This window comes from Lissotriton helveticus, chromosome 6 (genome assembly GCF_964261635.1).
Source record: "Lissotriton helveticus chromosome 6, aLisHel1.1, whole genome shotgun sequence".
In the NCBI taxonomy this organism is placed as follows: domain Eukaryota; kingdom Metazoa; phylum Chordata; class Amphibia; order Caudata; family Salamandridae; genus Lissotriton; species Lissotriton helveticus.
In genome coordinates this window covers 807,180,598-807,193,029 of record NC_136067.1, presented here as the reverse complement: position 1 = coordinate 807,193,029, position 12,432 = coordinate 807,180,598, and positions in this window count along the sequence as shown.

Genomic DNA, 12,432 nt, shown 5'->3' with positions numbered 1-12,432 from the left:
CGCTGAGACAGGGAACGCCCAAGGCTTAAGCCACGCCCACTGCGAGGCCACGCCCACCATCAAAGACTACAAAAACGCTTGAGAACGAAGCGCCCTTCATTATTTGTAATTATCCTCTGAGGCGGAAGCCGGAGGACTGTGTTCACGAAAATTGAATTTTAAAACTTGTCACTCTGTATAAACTGTATTTTTAAAACAAGGAGCTCACCTGTTTAAGCGCTCACACCACGCGCTGACACAGCCCTCCTTCCTCATCCCTGAGACAGCGGTCCGCGCTGAGACAGGGAACGCCCAAGGCTTAAGCCACGCCCACTGCGAGGCCACGCCCACCATCAAAGACTACAAAAACGCTTGAGAACGAAGCGCCCTTCATTATTTGTAATTATCCTCTGAGGCGGAAGCCGGAGGACTGTGTTCACGAAAATTGAATTTTAAAACTTGTCACTCTGTATAAACTGTATTTTTAAAACAAGGAGCTCACCTGTTTAAGCGCTCACACCACGCGCTGACACAGCCCTCCTTCCTCATCCCTGAGACAGCGGTCCGCGCTGAGACAGGGAACGCCCAAGGCTTAAGCCACGCCCACTGCGAGGCCACGCCCACCATCAAGGACTACAAATGTGCCGGCCATACCAGCGCAGCGGACGAGCGCAGCGGGAGCGCCGTTTGCGCGCCGAAGGCGCACCTAAGGCAAGCCCGTCTGCGCCCGTCCGCGCACGACCGGGCCTAGGGCCAGATCCCCTGCCTAAAACATCCTACACAAAGGTAAGCTACTCACGTCGAGAGCTACTAAGTCTCAGACCCTCATCCACTTCCTGCGATTACTTGCATGATCTAAACGGACCTTTCACTCGCTGCCCACTATGTAAGCCAGCCCAGCTCACACTACCTACAAAACCTCACAAACCCGCCGCCCTCAACCTCGCCTCACTAAATTGTCGCTCACTCCCTAAACACGCGACACAGGTGAACCACCTCATAGAAGACCTGGAGATAGATATCCTCTTTCTTACGGAAACGTGGCTTGCCCCACACTCACAATCAGATATGGCACTAGCAACTCCACCGGGATACCTGATTCAGTCCCTCCCCCGCAGTTTAGGAAGAGGCGGTGGTGTCGCCATCATCCACCGAGACCATCTCCACTGTAAAACCAGTGACGCACAGATTTTGGACTCAGAAAGTCTCCACTTTACCATTAAAATAAACCCAACCAACTCCCTTACGGGAATACTTGTGTACCGCCCTCCTGGCCTCCCAGGTTCCTTCATTGGTTCCCTCCTAGATACAGTCACAACTCAGGCTCACTCCCTGTCAAATTTTATGATAGTAGGTGACCTGAACATTCATCTTGAAGACCCAGCAGACCCTGTAGCCAACGATCTGATATTAGATCTGGCGGCACTTAACATCCGCCTACTCAACTCCGGAGCCACCCATATCAAGGGTCATTTATTGGACCCTGTTTTCACTAGTGCGCCATTAATACTACCGAAGGAGGCTCTTCCCCTGCCCTGGACAGACCACTTTTTAGTCTCCTGCCAACTTCCTGGAATTTTCAGGAAACCCCAAACTCCACCCACCTATAGCCGAGACAGGACCTGGTCTAGACTCCCCACGGAAAAATGGGCCAAAACCCTAGAAAGGACGACCCCGGCACACGCGGAAGACCCGGCGACTGCCAACAAACAATACAGAGAATGGATTACCTCCTCCCTGGACTCGGTACTCCCAATTAGAACTAGGGAAAACAAAAACAGTACACCTGGGTCAGCCCCATGGTATACTACGGATCTCCGAATACTCCGTAAAAATTGTAAAAAAGCCGAACGGCTTTGGAGAAGAAACTGGCAGCACGCCAACAAAAAGGCTTACCAGATCACAGTCAGACTTTACAAAGAGGCCATCAGAAAAGCCAAAGCCTCACACTATGATACAAGGATACAAGAATCATCCAATTCAGCCAGGGAATCCTTCTTAATTGTTAAGGAACTGCTTAAAGTCCCCAATTCTACCACCTCCACCACCCCTAAAGTTGACCGTAGCAACGAACTAGCTAACTACTTCAACGATAAAATCATAAGAATCCTGGCATCTCTCCCACCCCCCGACCCCACCAGTCACATGGAAAGCCGACTATCCCTCGACCAGGCCAAAAGCAATCCGCGCCCCGCTCTGCCGACATTTCGGCCAGTAACTTGCTTAGAAGTGGAAAGAACACTGATGAAAATGAAAAGCGGTTCACCTCTGGACCCAGCACCGATCAGGTTCCTTAAAACCATAGCCTCGGTCATCGTACCCACCGTCACAGAACTTATCAACAGTTCGCTCGCTCACGGATCTGTCCCTGATAGCTGGAAGAGTGCTGTTGTAAAAGCACTTCAAAAAAAACCCCAGCTAGATCCAGCAGACTTGGCGAATTATCGACCAATATCTCTGCTCCCGGGTATCAGCAAAGTAGCTGAGAAACTGGTAAATGCTCAGTTATCTCAGTTCTTTGAGACTAACAAAATACTTAGGCAATCCCAAACTGGATTTCGCCCGGGCCATGGGACAGACACCGCACTCCTCGCCGTCATTGAAGAAGCAAGGCGCATACTGGATTCAGGAGGATCAGTGGCAGTGATCCTCCTGGATCTAAGCGCAGCCTTCGACACAGTCAACCATCGTGTCCTTCTTCATAGACTGGCGGATGCAGGACTAACCGGGACGGCACACAGTTGGATGGAGTCATTCCTGACAGGGCGCACATTCCAAGTATGGGATAACAATCACCACTCAGCCATCCTTCCTCTCACAAGCGGTGTCCCTCAGGGCTCCTCCCTGAGTCCGACGCTTTTCAACGCGTATATGGCCCCCCTTGAGGACGTGGTGACACCATTTAATATAAAAATAGTAAGTTATGCCGACGACACTCAGCTGGTCGTCTCCCTGTCCCAACTGATAGACCACCCAGAAAATCTGGCCAACTGTCTTACAGGAATTCATAACTGGATGAATAATTCATCATTAAAACTCAATGGGTCAAAGACGGAGGTCATGCTCCTAGGGAAACAATGGAAGACCATCCCCCCAGCACTCTGGCCTGACGTATTCGGGGAAATTCCACCACCAAAACGCGAAATTAAAACACTCGGCGTGTGGCTCGAACCAGAGTTGTCCATGAAGACACAGGCAACGAAAACTTCAGGCACCTGCTTCGGGCTCCTACGCACAACCCGCAAGATCCTCCCCCTACTGCCACCCAACTCTAGGAAACTACTCATCCAGGGACTGGTATTGTCCCGCCTGGACTACAGTAATATGGTCTACCTAGGAGCCCCTGAGGCCACCCTAACAAAACTTCAGCGGACACAGAACGCAGCGGCACGCCTGCTCACCAACCTCCCCTCCAGAGTGTCCGCCAAGCCGGCCCTCAAAGCTCTGCACTGGCTCCCTGTGCGCCAAAGAGTGCAATTCAAAGCGATGTGCACAACACATAAACTGATCAACGGTACTGGCCCCGAGATTCTCAGAAAAATTATTACCCCCTACACAACAACCAGATCTCTTCGATCTCAGAATGAGAACCTGGCCAACATACCTAGATTTAAAAAGACCCGCACAGGAGGACGGCAATTCTCCGTACAGGCGGCTGCCGGATGGAACGCCCTTCCACGGACCCTCAGACTAGAACCTGACTACCTGGCTTTCCGCAAGAAACTTAAAACACACCTCTTCCCTAAATAGTGTCCCCATACGAGCACCTCTCCCCCCCCTTTCCCCTCAACAGGATTGCAAATTCACAGCGCGGGGATACCCTTGGGTCACCAGGCGCTTTAGAAATCGCTATTAAATTAAATTAAATTAAATGGTGACAAACCTTATACACAGTTATTATGCAGAAGATGGTAATCCTGCTGTGATTCTGAGAATCCCCATGCATAATAAATGAGGCTAGTGTTCGGGTAAAACCACACAACATATATGCTGCACCTAACTCGGTAAAAGGTCAGAACAAAAACCATTATGTAGTATAATGACAGGGAAAATGTAGGTGAAAGGTTAGGTGACTACCCAGGCCTATACTGGGGTACATTCCGAATCATAACATCTATACCAAATTGAATATCTTCTCTTGTATGCCTCTCTACTTTTCATTGTGCAATATCCAACAACTCACTTCAATATTCTCTGACTTTCAACCTCTTAACTGCCCGTGCTTGAACCTCCTACAAATCTTCCTGCTTGGGTATACTATTCTTCAAAATCATTGGGTGTAAGCTATTAACGTGTAGTATACTGTTCCCCACTATGGGTTTTCAAAAGAATGTCGTAATCAATTTATGATCCTCCACTCTTAATTTTGCATCCAAAAACTTCAGTTCATGCTCACTAATATTACTTGTGAAGTACAGGCTATGGTAATTGTTGCTCAATTCTTCTGCAAAAGTATTAGCTTGATCTACTGTTCCTCTCCACATGACAAAAGATTGCCTTTAAATCAGACTCACAAAAGTATATTATCAGACCACTTCTCTATTTCCGGACCACGCAGCACCTGCTCCTCCCACCAGCCCATATGAAAATTCGAATAGCTGTGGGTGAAGCAGGTGCCCATAGCTGTTCCCATCTGTTGTTTGAATAGCTCATTATTGAAGATGCACCCGGGCCAGAAATCCCACACCTGGGCTGGAATTTCCACACTCGGGACGGAATCTCCGCTTCGGGCCAGAATATCTGTATTCGGGCCAGTTGATCATTTTCTTCAATGCTAAACACCTGTGCAAGTACCTACCATCCCCCACCACGCTCCAGCTGAAACACTGCAGCCCAACTGCCATTCCCAGCCCTGCAGTACATATGAAATCAGAACTGACACACACAAATCTTCCAACATGTCGCTGAATGTGTTTGTTGCTCTGCCCCTTGACAAGCGGCAAGAATACTTTAGGAGGAGAAGGAGGAGGAGAGCAGAGAGGATATATAGACAAAAGATCAACCTATTTGGGATGTCCAGTCAATATGTCAGGGCTAGATACCGTTTCCCTCCAGAAGTCATTTTGGAGCTGGTTTGTGATGTGAGTGGGAACAGGAACTTGACTCTGTGACCTGCTGCTCACATGCCATTGCAGCTTTTTACAAGATATTTTCTTCTCTCCATTTCTGGGGCATCTTTCAGGCAAGCCAGTCGCGGCGGTTGCATCAGTTACTGAGCTGCATCAATTCAAGAGCCCACCTCCACACACAAATGCCTCTTACACTGGACAGTAGACAAAGGGCAGCTAGGGATTTCTATCTCATTTCCCACTTCCCACGTGTGTTGGGTGCAATTAATTGGTTATGGTTACCATTAACATAAACCCATAGGAGCTCATAGCCAGCAACGTAGAAGCGCCCGTCTTAATGTAATCATAACCAACCAGTACGTACACGCTCAATCATACAAGCACAGAAAGTCTTTGGTAAAGAAACCCTTATATCCCATACACATCAAAAAAAATTAATAACTGTGAATATTTAGAGAATTATAATATCAGTGAACCGCGTGTGCTGCCGAATAATGCGGGAAATTTACCATTAGAACCCATGTCCTGTGACTTATGTAAACTACTTGATTAGCAAACCAAAGTTATTGCATACAAAATAACGCCATGCCGCCATGACAGTAAAACTCGCAAGTCAAACAAAAAGTGACTTGTTTAATGATATTACTGTATTATCAAACAAATGCTGAAATAGCAGCTTACCAAACTCCCGCCGTAGAGAACACGAACCGTGGGTCCAGTGAGTCAAATGGAAAGGACATGACAGTTAAGTACGCTGCAGCTATGTGAATGTCAAAGGGATAGACTGCTCATTTTACACTGACGTACAGAGAAGCCAGTAAGTACTCTGAGAACGAACAAACAATTTGTAACACACAGTGGATTTTTTAAATAAGGCGTAAATGATAATTGACTGTGAGGCCAAGGGGTGCTCCAAAATAAAACCAGGAAGTAGTGACACACAGTGAATTGTGAAATAAACCATAAACTTATAAAGTTGTGCTTAAATTACCCAATGCACTAAGCAAGAGTACTCCTCCATAGAGCGAGCTTACATTCCAAAACAAGAACATTATAAAGTTCTAATTAATGCTAAAAATGTGGATTATTTACAAATTTTTCTTTAAATCTGTACTATCTATAGATGGACCTAAATCAACTCAAAAGAAATTACAATCATTATTTGGTGACACTCCATGAATTGTGAGAGAATGTACAATACAAAAGCAAAGACTCATCTTATCATTGGTAAAAACAGCAACATGCTAATAAAGGAGTGTTGAGATATTACATAAATTATCTGATTCACAACCTGGGTATACAATGGCATGCTTAATAACATTCTTCAAAGTGCAGCTAAAAAAAGCATAAGACACAATGAATAATAAAGTAACGTAAATCACAGTATCTAAATCAGCATCAACTGCATATTACAGAAAACAATTGAATCCCAGTGTATCATTCAACCCATGTGGTTGCATTGCTTGTAATTTTTTCGTCCCAAAAAATGTGGCCTTGGCTAACATTTTGTGGGGATGAATTCCTTGTTGAGGTCGTAATTAACCCTGGGCAAAGCACTGCGCTACGCTCGCGTAGTTTGCAAAGTTTGCGCAACTTCGCGAACCGCATGTAGCACAGTGCAAACATGCGTAGCATAGTGCAGCGGTCATGTTTTGCTTGCTCGCGGTTCTCAACATCAAGTTGGCGACCGTGAGCAAGCAAAATGACATCCTAGGGAGACTTTTTCCTCATTCGCGATCAGCAACATCAAGTTGCCGATCGCGAACATGGAAAATAAACCTCCCGGCGTTATTCTCAACGCGGGGAGGTCAGGTTTCTCATTGCGAGCGGTCGCGCATGCTCGCGACCACTCGCGATGAGAAACTATCAGTTCGTGTTGAGAAAGCTGCCGCTCACACTATGCAAGATGCCGTTTTCAATAATTGCACGGTGCCGGATGCTTGTCCGCACTGTGCAATCATTGAAAACGGCATCTTGCACAAGGCGAACATGCTACTACGCAGTTCGCATAGTGCTACCCGTAGCTCGCGTAGTGCGAAGTGCACTTTACATAACTGCGCTTAGCGCTACTTCGCGAACTACGCCCAGCCCTAGTCGTAATGCTTCCAAAATAGTAAATGGAAGTTGTGAAATGTTGTGTCTTGCCTCCATCAAATGAACGGTGAGAATAGATTTAATTGATTGAGTTCTAATGCTACTTTTGTGTTCACCCACTCGGATTTTGACTTTTCTTTCAGTTCTACCCACGTAAATGTTTCCGCATGGGCATTTAAGAGCATATGTGATGTTTGATGTGTCGCATGTACTAGAATGTTGCAATTGAATTTTGGTGTCTCTTGTGGGATGCATGAACAAGTTGCCAACCAACACGGTATTGCAATGTATGTAGTTCCTACATTTTTGCATTCCCTTGTATTCTTGCTTCTCTGATTCTTGTGTTTGTTTAATGGAAATTAGTTCTTTCAGATGTGTGGGAACAGGTTTTTGAAATCTGTCTCAGTCTGAATTATCATCCAGTGTTTCATGATGATAGATTTTATCAGGCTAGATTGCATTGAATGCTTTAAAATACAAATATTAGGGTTTGACTGTTTCTGTTCTAATAGAGACTCTCTAGGAAGTTTAGAAACTCTTTCTATCGCCTTATTAATTACACTTTTAGGATAAACACATTGTTGGTATTTTTGGGTGAATCTTTCAATGGTGGCTTCAACTTCTTTTGAATCTGACGTGATCTGTTTCAAACTTATAAATTGAGAATACGGCAGATATTGTTTCAATGATTCTTGATGAAAACTCTTATAGTGTAAAGTGTTATTCCTGTCTGTAGCCTTGGTGAAAAAGCTTGTTCTGATTCTACCAGCTTCAATTTGAATTAATACATCCAGAAATGCAATATGATGAGAGTCAATTTGATGAGTAAACTTGATATGGTTATGAATTTGATTGAGGGTGCAAATGTTTTTTTCCAACCTCCTAATGTTTCCCTTCCAAATAATCAATATGTTGTCGATATAACGTGTTGTGTCCAATTCAAATTAGTAAGAATGTGTTCATATTCTAGTTTAGCCATGAATATATTGGCGTATGAATGGGCACCAGCAAAGCCCATTGAAGTTCGTTGGTTTGGGCGTAATATTCTCCCTGCCATTCAAAGTAACTGTGGTATAGTGCAAATTGCAAAAGTTCCATCAGGAACACTTTCTCAGAACCAATATCATCTTGTTTTAACAATGCCCATTCTATGGCTTCTAACCCATCCGAGTGTTGTATCGAGGTATACAGGGCAGTTAGATCAATTGTGCAAAGTTTACAGTTTCTTATATCATCTCAATCAAGATCTGTTAACAGATTCAATAAAGAGGTGGCATCCTTAAGGTAAGATTGCCAATGTTGTACTATGGGCTGTAAAAAGTAGTCCAAATATCTTCTTATGGGTTCCGATAATGAACGGCAGGCTGACACAATAGGACTAAAGGGTGTATTCTCCAAATCCTTGTGAATTTTAGAAAGCATATAGATTTTAGGACGTATTGGATGCGCAGTATACAGAAAATTCTTGGTATTAGTGTTGATCCATCCCATTTCCAATGCATGAGTTATGATCTGTAGAAGAACCTTCTGGTAAGCCATAGTGGGATCGCTGTCAAGTTTGGAGTAGATGTTTGTATCATGAATGTGTGCCATGACACTCTGTTCATAAAATGCATTATCTAAGACTACTAGCGCTCCCACTTTATCCGCTTTTTGGAAGGGCAATTGCTTGTTGTTAGCTAGCTGTTTTAGTGTGCTTCATTCAAACAGCGGTTCTAAATAAAGGAACATCATATGTACCAGCATCTACTCCAAACTTGATAGCTTGTAACCAAAACGCCTTTAAGAGAATTCTCTTAAAGAGGTTTTGGTTACAAGCCACTTCAAAGAAAAAGAACAAGAGAATTGGCTAACTAACCAACAAAAAGGATAAAAAAAATGCATTCTCTGCAAGGCTTGCAAAATTGGCAAAAACATGGGATCTATAACAGAACCAAATGGGAACATAATCAAAATTGATCAGAAAATCTCAGGAATATCAACGTTTGTCATCTATATAATAAAATGGGATAAAGTACGTTTGAATTACTATCTGCATGCTTAAAAAGCGCATCCTCGAACACATTCGAACCGTAAAGAACAAGGATATGACGTATGCTACAGCTAAGCATATCGCATCTTGCCAAAAAGGCAATTGGAAAGCCATGAATTACTACGGAATTTATTTGATACCCCTGGAAGAACGTGGGGGAAATAGAATGAAGAAACTCCGGCAAATGGAGTCACGTTTCATCATCAGGATGAGAACAAAAAACCCTAGACGCATCAACAACTATGTAGAACTTTTTCTACACTTGGATTGAATTAATAATTGTGTTTTAAACATGTAACAAATAATAGCAATACCAATATACCTGATGTTCGAACTTATAGATAAATGTACTATATCAATCATGAGAACCAACCATGATCAATGAACATTGATGGACGATAGTAGGCACCAAACTGAACTATCTTAGGTTTCTTTTATACCAATAGAGTGTGTTCTAAAGTGGGGTACTATACCCCAATGCTACAATGAATGGTTAAAAACACACTCAAGAAATATAGGTAGATAGAACAGCCAGTATCTCAATATCATTGGTACTAAACCAATATGAGCCAGAGAAACGTAATGATTTCAGTAAAAATCAAAGTGAAATGATGTTTAAAAAATTTAAATGATACAATGTACATGCCTGATAGTACGCGCGTTTCTTTTTGTATACATGTAAATACATTTGTAAAACAATTTTCTTACACTACAATTCCCATAATGCTGCATTTGGGCAAAAGTGGGTATAAAAGGTGTAATCAAAGAAGGACTCACTAAGCGTGAGCAAAGCCGTGAGAGGGCTGAAACACATTGGTCTGAGTGTTATCTGAAGATTAAATCAGCATAAACCCATGCCTTGAGTGCTGCGTCATTTGTGAAAAAAAAAAACAAAATAAAAAACAAAAAAAGATATATATATATATATATATATATATATATATTTATATATATATATATATATATATATTACCTACTGGCGGTCGCCAGTAGGTATATATAGTTAGGATTTTTTCTCTATGGGATTTTTGAAAATTCTATGTCTAATAACTTTGGCGTTTGTGGACGGAATTGGCTGAAATTTTCAGGAAAATGGCACATTTTGTTTCTGAGCAGCCCTTTAAAATTTGGGGGGGGGGTTCGTCAAGGGGGGGCCGAGAAAAAAGGGGGGTCCCAAAACGTGTTTTTAACATTGAGTTTTCCATAGGGCGGTTGGCCTCACTTTTAGCCCGAACGGCTGAATGGATTTGCACGAAACTTGGCAAAATTGTAGGGACTGGTAGCCCGATGTGCCTTTTGTAGGTCTCAATATATGTGCTCCAGTGGATTTTGAGAAATTAACGTTTAAAAAAAGATATATATCTGTAACAGCGGACCTGGCAGCGTCCCAGGACGCGTACTTTCCGCGCAACGGAGCTTTGTGAAGCGAAGCTGATTGGTTCTCCGGCGTCTGTCAACATTCCAAAAAGTCCGTAGCGGCCGCCATCTTGTCTCTCGGTAGGATCGAGAGACAAGAGGAGGTCAAAACAAAGGGGGAAATAACTATAAGGGGGCATAGTAGATCCTCGCTGACCCCCTAGGTTTGATGTGGAGGTTTTAAAAGGGCCCCGCGGGGCAAAAAAAAACCAAAATAATAATAATCGAACGGCTGAATGGATTTGCACGAAACTTGGCAAAATATTAGGGACTGGTACAAAAAACCCTAGACGCATCAACAACTATGTAGAACTTTTTCTACACTTGGATTGAATTAATAATTGTGTTTTAAACATGTAACAAATAATAGCAATACCAATATACCTGATGTTCGAACTTATAGATAAATGTACTATATCAATCATGAGAACCAACCATGATCAATGAACATTGATGGACGATAGTAGGCACCAAACTGAACTATCTTAGGTTTCTTTTATGCCAATAGAGTGTGTTCTAAAGTGGGGTACTATACCCCAATGCTACAATGAATGGTTAAAAACACACTCAAGAAATATAGGTAGATAGAACAGCCAGTATCTCAATATCATTGGTACTAAACCAATATGAGCCAGAGAAACGTAATGATTTCAGTAAAAATCAAAGTGAAATGATGTTTAAAAAATTTAAATGATACAATGTACATGCCTGATAGTACGCGCGTTTCTTTTTGTATAAATGTAAATACATTTGTAAAACAATTTTCTTACACTACAATTCCCATAATGCTGCATTTGGGCAAAAGTGGGTATAAAAGGTGTAATCAAAGAAGGACTCACTAAGCGTGAGCAAAGCCGTGAGAGGGCTGAAACACATTGGTCTGAGTGTTATCTGAAGATTAAATCAGCATAAACCCATGCCTTGAGTGCTGCGTCATTTGTGAAAAAAAAAAAAAAAAAAAAAAAAGATATATATATATATATATATATATTTATATATATATATATATATATATATATATATATTACCTACTGGCGGTCGCCAGTAGGTATATATAGTTAGGATTTTTTCTCTATGGGATTTTTGAAAATTCTATGTCTAATAACTTTGGCGTTTGTGGACGGAATTGGCTGAAATTTTCAGGAAAATTGCACAATTTGTTTCTGAGCAGCCCCTGAAAATTTGGGGGGAGTTCGTCAAAGGGGGGCCGAGAAAAAAGGGGGGTCCCAAAACGTGTTTTTCCCATGCAATTTTCCATAGGGCGGTTGGACTCACTTTTAGGTCGAACGGCTGAATGGATTTGCACGAAACTTGGCAAAATTGTAGATATTGTTTGCCCGATGTGCCTTTGCTAGGTCTCAATATATGTGCTTCAGTGGATTTTGAGAAATTAACGTTCAAAAAAATATATATATCTGTAACAGCGCTCCGGTTAGCGCTCCGGTTCGCGTACCTGACGCGTAACAGAACTTCGCGAAGCGAAGCTGATTGGCTCTCCAGTGTCTGTCAACATTCTAAACAGTCCGGAGCGGCCGCCATCTTGTCTCTCGGTAGGATCGAGAGACAAGAGGAGGCCAAAACTAAGGGGGGAAATGACCATAAGGGGGTATAGTAGATCCTCCCTGACCCCCTAAGTTTGATGTAGAGGCTTTAAAAGGGCCCCGCGGGGCAAAAAAAACAACAACATTTTTTCGTTTTTTTTGCTTGGGGAGCGCCCGGTACGCGCACCGGGAAGCGGTCCGGGGAGCGTACTATGAGGCAAAAAGAATGATAGACTTTTGAAATATTGTATGTTTATTGATTGTTCTTTTTGTTGTTTTTTTCGTTTTTTTTTATTTAAGT